This window comes from Falco naumanni, chromosome 5 (assembly GCF_017639655.2).
Source record: "Falco naumanni isolate bFalNau1 chromosome 5, bFalNau1.pat, whole genome shotgun sequence".
Taxonomy (NCBI): Eukaryota; Metazoa; Chordata; class Aves; order Falconiformes; family Falconidae; genus Falco; species Falco naumanni.
The window spans coordinates 44,616,521-44,628,248 of NC_054058.1; the positions used below are offsets into that span (position 1 = coordinate 44,616,521).

General features: G+C 42.3%; 1 long non-coding RNA gene across 1 annotated transcript; it reads left to right on the plus strand.

Annotated features, from left to right (window-relative positions):
• The first annotated feature begins 1,516 nt into the window (after positions 1 to 1,516).
• On the plus strand, positions 1,517 to 10,866 carry LOC121088320. Its single transcript, XR_005827903.1, has 3 exons — positions 1,517 to 2,239; positions 4,963 to 5,040; positions 6,121 to 10,866. It is a non-coding gene; the product is annotated as an uncharacterized LOC121088320 (long non-coding RNA).
• The last annotated feature ends 862 nt before the right edge of the window (positions 10,867 to 11,728 follow it).

Consider the following 11,728-nt stretch of genomic DNA (forward strand, 5'->3'; position numbering starts at 1 on the left):
TATATACTCTGGGCAGATAGGGCTCTCCTGAGGATGCACAGTGTCTTATTGTTTGATCCTGGTAGCAGCAGTCTTGCTGATTATTGCTTTTGGGGTTGGGTTTTGGGCTGGTTTTGAGGGTATTTTTATTGGGTTTTTTTAGATAGGTGAGATCACACACAGACAAGTGAAACATCTTCCAAATGACTATAGCACAGCTTCCCACCCCTCTGCAGGAACAAATAGACTATATGGGAAGTATGGTATTCAGGATGTTTTTTGTATGGGCTAACCTTAAGCTTTGTATGTAAACCTCTGGCCTGAGCTCATACAGTGGGGTTTAGAACCCATATGATATTAAATTGTTCTCAGGCAATCCTTGTTAAATTGGAAGAATTCTGAGGCTGTATTTAGTGCCTGTTTCTAGCACTCAGATCACAAATGAAGACTTACTTTGCAGTAAATTTTACAAGGCAAAAATGCAGTAATGCCTTCTCAAATCATCTGTCACTTGGGAGAGCCATGAGGTTGGTGTAAATGAATTAACAACATCTAGTGATGACCACAATGTAGTGCTGACCTGCATATAAATAACTGCTTACCGCTGAGCAGCATGTGTATGGGGTAGAGAATCTAATTGCTTTTGAGGAATGGGATTACAGTGAACTTTGCTTAGGAAGTTAGGAGAAACAGAAGTCAGGAGGACATAAGGTTAGTGAGAAGAGGAAATTAACATTCATATAATCTTGAAAATTTGTGAATAACTGAAAATATTTGTAATCATGTTGCTGTGATACCCAGTTATAACTAGGAGCCTTCATTTTGAGTTAGCAGATATAATGACATATGTAGAAGGAATACAAACATTTAGGTTATTTTTAAAATTGTTCTCTCCATGTTGTATTAATTTCACATAATACAATAGTTTAGGGACCAAGACCAGAAACGGTATGTAAGCCAAATGATCCCTTTTCACCCTTCTGTCCTGTGCTGGTAACCCTTGTATGCACTTGCCAGCATCAAACAAATACAAAGATACAGCTGGAGAGGTGAAGCAGCTCCTTGTGAAAGACAGTAATTCCTTGTGAATATTATGAAAGTAGGAAGAAAAAAGAGGAAAAAAATGTTGCTGGTAATCTTACTAGGAGAAAGACTCCATGACTCCAACACTTCATTAGACATCAAAGTATCTTCACTGGGCCATATCCTCGAGACCAAAATAATCGGAAACTAATGTATTTTGTTACACTGCTTGCAGAATTACTTCTTTTTCTTTGTTTCTGCTTTCTCCTACTCTTTTTTTTTAACCCTTCTCCCAGAACATTGACCATTAAAGGACTGGCATAAGTGGAAGAAAACATGGGCCAAAAGATGCTTTTAGTTTCAATGCAAGTAAAATGCCACTCAGTTTCTTGGAAGTGCTAGAACTTCTGCTCTGTGAGCCTTGCCCTATATCTATGAGATGCAATAACAGAGTGGAGCATAGTGGCTCAAATGTTCATGAATGTTGTATTCAGCATCCCCTTCAAGTGTTGTAGACCACAAATCTTGCTTCAGTCTGAAGATGCAGCAAATCAGCCTAGCAAGTTACTATGTTCTGACAGTTTTCATTGCTTAACAAGTGGCCTGCCACAGTCTGGGGAAGTTGCAGTTTTCATGACACCTCTCTTTCTCTCCTCTTAGGGAGAAGCTTTTGAAGTCTACTTGCTCAGGAGATGGCAGTGAACAAAAACATTGTTTTCTGTTGTCAAATCTACAAAGATTTAGATTGCTCCCCCAAGTCATTCTAGCTCCTGCAAGGACTGCTGCAGATATTCCTGAGTATCCATACAGGTGCTGGAAAAGCCATCCAAACTCACTACTCCAAAAAAATGGCTTTAGACTTTGGTCATTTGTGCTCCTTCTGTACCAAAGAATATCTTCCAGTAAAAGCCATAGTAAAAATCATCCTTCTTTTATAGCATACTCAAATTCCTGAAGGAGGCAACTTAATCCTCTGAATGAAAGCTGGAACAAGACACATATGTGCCAGCAGAGCTTTGTCTCTCCTCAAGCTAGCCATGCCCCATGGAAGTTCTTGCATCTTCTAGGTGCTTTCCCAACCCAATGACCTTCCAGTGTCCACCCCTGTCCTTCAGGATTTTCCACTCAGCCATTATTGCCACTGTAACTGGGTTCTGGACCGACGCCTGCTTCACTCTGTGTGCATATCCTCCATTTGGCATGTGTCTTGGAAGACATCCTTGGAGAAGCACCACAGGTGATCCAGCCTAGCATGCTTCTGCTTTCCACTTGCCTGGGTAGAATAGTACTTCAGCACTCCTGAATTCCAGAGTTCAGAGTTGTTGCTAAAATGTATTTATGCTTCTCTGCCAGATTATTTATTTTGAGCAGTATGGCACAGGGATTCTTTATTCATACCATTTTTCACAGCCACATATACCATTAAACATATGACAATGCCATTAAACATATGACAATGGCATTAAAACCATCTAAAAAACCCTAAAAGTTTCTAGGAGGGCATGGGAGGGGGGACAGAGAGGAGGAGGAGGAGGGAAGAAAAAGTAGATCTGAAACGCTACTTTCCACAGTGCTATATGTGTAGTTTGTCAAAACTTGCAGAGTGTTTCAGCAATCTTTTTTTTTTTCTCTTTTTTGGTAAAATAAATGTTTGATGGGGAAAAAAATTCTCCTTTCATCCCAAGTATTGTAATTAATGAAGTTATGCATCCCCATTTAGGCAGCTGCCCTCCCTGACTCAACCTGCTATTTTTATTTTGCTAGGCTGAGCGATTTCGGTGCTATGTGTTTGGAAGTCATTTAGATTGATATTTTTGTTCAAATCAAATTGAAATTTTTCATTAGACTCATTGCCTGGAGCTCTGTCTGATGCTGTGTTAGCACTGGCAATTGCTAACTGTTTGCTCTCTTAATACCCTGAAGTAAACCCTGCACCTCGGGCAGAATGTGAGGAAATCTGGGAATATTATATGCCTGTATTTTGTCAGATGTATACTGACCAACAGTTCAAGGATATCAGGCAGGACTCTGGATCGTTGTACTCCCCTTAGATCAGTAAAGGCTTTGTGGGATGCTATTTTGACTCCACAGCTTTGCATCAGAGTGCCGAGTGCACAAATAGACCTTAACTGCTGTGACAGCCTCAACAGGGGCCTCCACCCTCACCCTCTGATGGTCCTGGGTGCTCAGTCCTTCCTTAGCTACGCCTCAGCTGTGCCCGCCTGACCGTCGGGGGCTCCTGGACCATCCTCAGACCTGGCCCATTACTGCGTCCTGCCTGATGACCCCTTGACTGTGGATAGGCCCTGCTGCAGAAACCACCCTGCCCTGCTCACCTGCCTCAGGCACAGTGGGGTCACCACCTGGCTCACCTTGGGGTGCCCTTGGCTCCCAGCTCACCCACCCTGAGGGAGCAGTGCCACTCTTGCTGCTCCCTGATGCTTGCTTTCTGAGTTCAGAGCACCTGAAATGCAGGTTCATTTTAGAAAAGCAATCTGATCAGCATCTAAGCTCCTGAATTGCCAAACTCTGATTTAGTGTTTAGCTATACACTAAACGAATCTGTGCACAACATTTAGGCCAAACTGACTCTCTAAAGTTGTTAAAAGTGATGAATGATGGGATTTCTAATCAAGGGAGTCAGCCTTGGAAGGATGGGAAGCAGTGAATGGAGGGTGAAAAGAACACTGTTAAGTTATGCGGAAAGAAACCTCCAAGTGAGGAAGTTCTGGCCACAAGAGGAGGCAAGTTGAAGAGCTGCAGGTCACAGAAAGCTGGTTGAAAGTAGGACAAAGGTAATTGTGGCAGTGGGAGATTGTGGCCTCTGATTCAAATAGCCCCACTGAAAGAGGGCAAAACCCCACTTGAGGAGCACGCATAGTTAGCAAAAAACATCAGTGGTGCTATCTGAGGATGTGCACTAGTTTCCATTAGAACTGAGAAACTTGTAACCAATCCTGTACGTGAATGAAAATGAATATGCAGTACACTATGAAGGTACAAGTACTCTACTGTATATAATGTGTACCCTCAAGTAACCTGGTGTGTACACTGGGCGGAGCAATTCCCTGCGCATCCAGCATTGTAAATAAAAGAGAATGTCTGCTTCTTAATGCTACATTGGTGTTAAAGAGATTTATTCTGTGATATTGTCACGCTACAGTTGCTGCTGCTTGTCTTCTATAAAGCAACATCTATATTTGTATTTTAGAGGAAGTATAGGTACAGTGTTCAGCAAGACTGGTGTCACCTGTAGTCCCCATTTAAATCAGAGTTCATTCCTACAGCCCAGCTCCACCAAGGCCTACCTCCACAGGGGTTATTTAGGGTGTAGTTTCATGTCAGGGTTATGCCACTTTGTGTTTGCATTGCTGCAAACAGGCTCCTCCCTCCTCTGCCACACACCACGGCTCCCTAAGTTCACATCATGAGCTCGTGGAAGACGAGCTGATCAAAAGTGTTAATAGTTCCTGAGTGAACTATGAGCTGATAGGAACCACTGGCAGTCATGCAGCTGTGTAGGTCTGGCACAAGAAAGGGGACAGGAACCCATACCAGAGGGTGAGGGAAGGGGAATGTCTCTAGTTCACTCTATTAGGGACAGTGTGAAACCACATATCTGAGGTCAAGTTATACCAGACAGCTAAGTCAATCTGTCAAAAAGAGGACTTCTTACTTCCCTTTCCCACCTCACTCCTCCTACCCTCCCTCCTCGTGCACGGCATTTCCCCTACCATTAATTCCTGAGGCTTGTCAGATTCTGCTGAGCTGATTCAATGCAAAAACTTGGCAGAAAACCAGTCATTTGGTCTGGTCTTCTGCTGGACTGATGAATTGATCTGGCTTGCAGTGGGGTCTAGCAAGCACCAGAGACAGCAAGTAACACAAGTGGGAATGAAATTGCCCCTTCTAGTATCCAGGAGTTATTAACTCAACTTTGGATGCCTCTTATCATTTCAGAGAAGCTGCAAGCAACACTGAGCTCCTGCTCCCTTTCCCTGCACTCTGCCCTGTATTCCTGCTCCCCTCCTTCCATTAGTATGTATCTATTAGAGTACAGGGTGGGGGTTTTGGCCAAGTTACCTTTCTGACCAGCTCAATGAGGCATCAGAGCTAGCACAAGAGAAGCAGTAGGAAACAGAGGGAGATGTGGCAATGTGAGATTACCCCTTCCCACAGCAGTGGCCTGTTCTGCTGGCTGAGCGATCTTGTCCCACCACACAAATGTGAAGGCCAGGATGGAGAGCACAATCCTCCTCCCACAAATCCATGACTATCACGAATCACTGCTGGGATTACAGCGGTTCTGAGAACAAAGTCAGGCAATCACCTTATTCACCAAAGTGCTGTATAATGTCACTGTAAACAGAAAAGGTAAACAAATAGTTGCAATTAAGCAATTAATACTCCCAGAACCATTCGACACAGCTGCTGACCATCTTCCTATGACAGCTTTTGCTGTCATTGAGTTACTCACTGAGTGGGTGCATCCAGGCCAGCTGAGCCTGTGGCTGACTAATCTGACTTCCTCCTCCTACCCCCCCTTTGCAATCTTGTAAAAGTCTTACTGCAATTACAAGTGTATTTCAAACCCCAAGTTCTTTATTTTGCATAAAAGCATTTTTATATTTTTGTCAAGTATTGCAGAAAGTCAGTCCTACAGAAAAAAAATAGATGGATGGATGTACACATACAGAATGAATTCTCACAGTAATATATAGAGATTAAAAATGTTTTTCAGTAAATCCCAGAGTATTTTACAAGAGTTTATGATCCTTATGTACAAATGGGGAAACTGAGGCACAGAAGTGCAGTGTTTTTCACTTAGCACTAATTGTAAGAGTCACTGGACAATTTCTGAATTATCTTAACCAGCAGTACTGGGGGAAACTGTACTGAGAGAAGAAAAAAAAACACCAGTTGCATGTTTTACCAACTTAGGACATCAGAATAGAATGCTGTGAGTAGGAGCCTTCACTGTAGCAAATAACTTTAGATTTTTTGGTTTTTTTCATTAAGTGGATGCTTTAATAGAGGCATAATATTTTTTACTTCAACTACAGTAATCAACAGGAACACACCCTATTTAGGCTGCATTTAGTCATCTGTTATTTGCAGTTTCAGCTTGACTCCTTTCCGGTAACTGCATGGCCCAATGATGTGATGGTGCGAGATCTACTAAAGAATGAAGACAGCCTGTTGACACTAGCGTTGGCATTTATTCTGGGTGTTTACAGATTGACTTACAACATAGAAACCTGTCTGGGTATAGCATAACTTGAGAAGATTTGAGAATTAAAACCATAATTAAATTACAATGTCTCATTAGAAATTTATATCCTACATTTATAGAATAACCTCATAAAGATTATGATACATTATTTCAGGAGTGAAGGCTCATCCATCTTTATTGTTAAGATACCACCTTTACAACAAAACAAACCCATCTGTTTACAAATTCAGTTCCACTTCTAGGTATGACTATATAGTACCTTTTCTACTCCAGATTTAAAGGAAACAAAGGAAACCAAATGCTTATTCCTGGAAGATTCTGAAATACTGGTTTCTATGAAAAAAAAAATACTTATTATATTCAGTTTGTTAATGAGCAGCCTGAATGATTTTACTAAGAAACAATTTCCTAAATATGCCACTGCAGCACAAGAACTAGAATAGCCAAGTCCCAGTTTTCCACTTCCTGCAAGGAGGGAGGGATGGAGGAAAGGAGAGTGTGTGTGTGTGCAACTGCTTACACAAAAGCCATGCCAATCCACATACCAACTCTGACTTATAAATTTGTTCTTCCAAAACAGAGCCAAGCAATGTAGTCCTATCCTCATTACTACATAGAGTTTGCTGCTCAGCTCTAGCTCAGCTCCTTTACCAATTAGAATTATTTCCTGGAGAAGTTCGTAACTGACTGACTAAGAACAGGTGATGGTTTTTCTTCAGTGACAGAGCAACCTAGAAATAAAGCTTTCCAGGTTTTCAAAGACATGAAGTCCCAGAGGTCTGCAACTCACCATTAGTACCTTCACAGTGTCCTCGCAACTAATGGAGAGAGCAGCCTCCTTTCTGTTGAGCCAATACAGAATGAGCAGCTCTCCTCTTCACTGTCTACAACCTGCTGAAGCAAGCAAGGCCGTTGGCAGTTATTAATAACCCCATCTCCAGACATGCTAGAGAAGTGTGTAGTCACGCTTCTGAGCTGTCCTGAAGCAATTCCTGTCTCCCTACCAGAAAGTTGTAATCTGTCAGAACACGGTTCCAAGAATAGACTCGCAGAACATTATGTGTCAGGAAGGGGGTAGACCTCGTCTACTCTCTCCTAAAAAAACCCTTTTTATAGAAACTATCTAAAAGTAGCCTGGAAGCTTAATAGGGAATGTGGTTTAGTTTTTACAAAATAAAGCTCTGGGGTACCTTCAATTACAACCTTTTAGAACCAGGGTTTAAGTTATAAGATTTCCCATTACCGTGATGTTTTAAAAGCACATATTTCTAGAATAAAATCGTTACAAAAACACCTACAGGTTACCTCTAATTTAAAACTAATTATGTAATGAGGGTCTAATATCTGGGAATCTGAAAAATCTAGTGAAGGCTGTTTTGTGAATCAAGATTCCAGAGTGCTATCAAGTTTACCAGTGAGTTCACACAATGAACAGAAGATTGCTAACGATTTCTGATGAACCTTGCAAGCGATATTCCATTGCAGTGATGTGAAAGCAGAGGCTAAAGATGTGGTAGCACCAGGCAACAGATACCCAGTAATCCTCACAGTGCCTGCCCTCCTGTCTGGAATTGGAAATTCCCCCCATAGAACCATGTAGCGTTTGCTATGTGGAAAAAACCCAAACAGTACAGGCTGGCATGTGGTGCAACATTTATTAAAAACAAAAGAAACCAAAACAAAATACTTCAAATTCAATAACTTTTGCTGTTCCTTGCAATCTCATTGATGAATTAGCCCCTATAGCCATTAACAACCAAATACCACCAGCCTGTAAAATCCCACCATTATAAGATGTTGGTCACATTCACCAGCAACATCAGAAACTACTTTTTCAAACTTGTGTCTGAGGAGAGCACACATACGTGTGAGTATATGTCTGTATGCAGTCCTCAGAAAATACATATGGTACTGAAGAATAAAAAAATTGTCTTGATAAAAGCAAATAAATCAACATAGGAGACAGTAATGTAGGAGCACCACAGAAGGCTTATATTGCAGTGATGGCTAATATGCTCAATCATATCAAGATCTAGTATTTTATATGGAGAAGGAAATTTTCTAAGAGGCTAGTGAGAGGTTTTTAAAAATTGATTTTTCTAACAGGTTGCTGCTCAATATGGAGAAGATAAGGTAAAAAAAAAGAGGCAACTTACACTGGAGAAAGAAGCAGGTGTGATTGGCTGTGATCTCCAGCTGTGAAGGGACTTAATTTCAAGGTTTGCACCTGACAGCAAAGGATTTTTGTCACCTGCATGGATGAATAATACCCTTGATGAACAATATCCTTCTGAGAAAGTATCTAAGAATCAGAGGTGTCAACCACAGTCGTTGACATCACTGTTTAGGCAAGCTTTTAAAGAAGCTATGACAAATTTATAAGTACCTTCAAGATAAGTCAGAGAAGCCTTAATTTTACTTAATATCTAGGAAACGAGAACAAGGCCTACTGTGCTTGTCTCACAAGTTCACACACACACACAGCGCACACATGACAGCATTCTGCACTAAGGGACCACAGCAAGGTGCATTTGTATACAGGTGTGTCGCACTGCAGCTGTCCAGGAGAAAGGCAAGAATCCTGGGCAGTATTCCCCTGTTGCTGTGGGAGACGGTATAGCTGGAGACGGAAAGGCGCTACATCTTGTTCCTCCCTTTGCTGTTTGCATGGGAAATTTACACTAGAGATTAGCTGGACATGGCACAGGGCCAGCCAAGTGTTGTGGTTGTTTGCTTGAACACAGAACTATGAGCTTGTTATCACACGTGCAGCTGCAAAAGATCCTGAAAACCAGAAACCATGAACATGCTTGGCAAGCAGTATTATTGGCATCCACAAAGCCACGAATCCAAAGCTGACTGGCTCTAGTAGCCGGTGTGTTAGTATATAAGGCGTTCACTTGAGCAATAGAGGGATTCTGATTGAGCACAGATTGGAGTCCGTGTAATCATTCAACACAAATGGCACCTGAACATGGACCTGAAGACATTTGGAACTGAAACTCCGTGCTGGTGGTGGATCTGCAGCTGAAACGGAGGAGACATATGTACGCATGCACTCTCGAGAGGCATCACCCTTTGCCGAATGATTGAGGTGAGCAGCTGCAGCAATTATAAGATGGGGCAGTCAGTTACGAAGGAGCAAAACCTCCATCAAGAGATTTTACAGAGAATTTTGAAAGAACAGTGCTTTGAGGTATTGGCCTTAAAGTTGGTTACATTGCTGGTTTGGATAAGAGACTATTGCCCATGGTTCCCTTCCTCAGGTTCTTATGATAGCTCTTTGTGGGCAAAGGTGGGGAGGAATTGCAAATGAAAAAGACTTGCAGCTCTAAGTCCCTGAGGAAATCATTATTACCTGGAAAACAGTGTATACAGCTTTAAATGCTCTAAGACCCGCAGAAGATATCTTACAAGCATCTGCTGCCCCTCCTCTGTTCTCTCAGAAGCAGGAACAGGCAGAGCCGCAGTCTTTTGAAATATTACCTCCTGTGTACAATGAAATTCCTAACACGACACAGGATGTGCGGGAGGTAGATCTGCCAGAACCTTACGATCCTTTTGATCCCAGGGAAATAGACCCCAAGGATGAACCTGATTTATACCCACCACCAACTCCAGTAAAGGTTATGGCAGCCACTGCCTCTATGGCAGATGCAATTTTGCAGGCACAGCGAAAGAAGTCAATATCATGCATGTCACTTACTACTGACATGCCCCCCCTTTTGCTCCCACACCGCCTCTAACACATACGGGGCCACTGCATGTAGTTGGACAGTCAAACGGATTGTTAGATAAATGTAGGATTGAAGCGCTCTGCAAAGGAGATGTTTCTATACTCCAAACGATACCTGTAATATATAAACCTAACCAAGCCCCAGAGTATGCTCACTTACCAGATGGGGTTATTAAGGAAGTTCGGAAATCAATACGAAAATATGGTCTCCAGACTTAATTTGCTATAAACCTTATACAAGCTATAGGAGAATCTTATGTCATGACCCCTCCTGATTGGCGATCAATTCTTGGAATGGTTCTATCATCTACACAATATACTGTCTGGACATCAGAATATAAGGAACTTGTGACTGCACAGGTTATGGATAATATTGCTGCTGGACTAGGTATTGGAGAGAACGAGTTGCTAGGCCAAGGCAACTAGGCCACGGGGGGATCACAGACTGCACCGCCAAGAGCAGTATTTACACAAGCCGTGGAATTAACTGTCAAGGCCTTGCAAAAGGTGCCAGCTTCTGTCTGGTGAGAAGCGCCTCTTACATCAATTTTACAGGGATCTCAGGAACCTTATGTTCAATTCCTAGATCAGTTACAAACTGCTATTATGAGACAAATTGAATAAGAGGAAGCCGCTGAGATTTTGCTATTTCAGCTTACAATTGAAAATGCAAAAGCAGACTGTAAGAGAGCAATTGATCCTATACGTAATTCGGCCAAAACTATTGCTCATCTCGTAAAGGCTTGTCAGAATGTCAGGTCAGAACAACATAAAGCAGAAATGCTCACCACTGTTGTAGCTGAGCGGATGGTAGTGGCACGGGCTGCACTTAAATGCTTTCAATGCGGTCAAGAGGGACATATGAAGCAGAATTGTCCCCAGAAGAGAAAACAGACAGAATATGAAATGCGGATAACTGGCTAGCTGAAAAGGGTCACATAGACATAGTCCAGCTGGCTGGACAAAAATGCACATTGCTCTCAGCTTATCTGAAGTAAAGCAAAAATACACTGTCTTTGGCTGTCCTTGTTACACAATAACAGGAAGATTTCGGTGGGAAAAGAATGTTGCAGGTGGGAACAGATAACTACAGAAGAGAAGCTAGGGGTGGGCTTGGTATTTAGGCAACTAACCAATAATGAGCTTAACTTTTGTAATATGTATGAGCTAATTATAAGAAGGCATAAAAGGTGACTGTAAGAGACAATAAATGAAGTCTGCTGATCACTCATATTGAGTGACTGTGTCTTCCCTCCGTCGCGACAATGAAACAACCTCCTACACAGCTGTGCCCAAAGTGTGGAAAAGGGTATCACTGGGGAAACCAATGCTGCTCAAAATTTGATAAACAAGGAAATCCTACCCAGGGAAACAGGAAGCGGCCCACAAGACCTGGCGCCCCGAAAATGCACAACAGGGTCCCCCAGTGACAGTGGGCGTACCTGACCTGGGACCAAAACATGGTGAACCCCAGCATAAAACCATTCAGTCCCTCCAACACAACACAGCTTGTAGCGCCGGGCTGGACCTGGCCACAGTGACAACACTTACATTATCAGTTGGATCAGTGAACCTTATACCTACTGGGGTATATGGCCCCCTACCTCACAAGGTAAGTGGTCTATTAACTGGACATTCTTCAACCACCAAGTCCGGACTTTCCATATTACCTGGAGTTATCAATTCCAGCTTTAATGGAGAGATTAAAATAATGCTCTGGACTGCAAATCCTCCCTGTACTATCCTGAAAGTATATT